The sequence below is a fragment of the Chinchilla lanigera genome, unplaced genomic scaffold, assembly GCF_000276665.1.
Source record: "Chinchilla lanigera isolate Chin_1 unplaced genomic scaffold, ChiLan1.0 scaffold00054, whole genome shotgun sequence".
In the NCBI taxonomy this organism is placed as follows: Eukaryota; Metazoa; Chordata; class Mammalia; order Rodentia; family Chinchillidae; genus Chinchilla; species Chinchilla lanigera.
In genome coordinates, this window is record NW_004955455.1 from 4,465,069 (window position 1) to 4,465,417 (window position 349).

A 349-nucleotide genomic window follows, 5' to 3' on the forward strand; every position below is an offset into this window, starting at 1 on the left:
AGAGAGAGGAAAGAAAGAAAGAAAGAAAGAAAGAAAGAAAGAAAGAAAGAAAGAAAGAAAGAAAGAAAAGAAAGAAAGAAAGAAAGAAGAAAGAAAGAAAGAAAGAAAGAAAGAAAGAAAGAAAGAAAGAAAGAAAGAAAGAAAGAAAGAAAGAAAAAGAAAGGATGCTTTGAGCAAAGTTTGATTTTCACAGGAATGACCCGAGGTTTGACATCAAAGCCCAAAAGGCTGAGGGCTTGGGCTAGTCAGGGTTGACAGGAGCAATAAGTGACAGAGGGACGCAGAGTGCAACCCGGATGCTGGTGGCATCAAGGCATGGGGCACCATCAGCAGAGGACAGCACACCCTG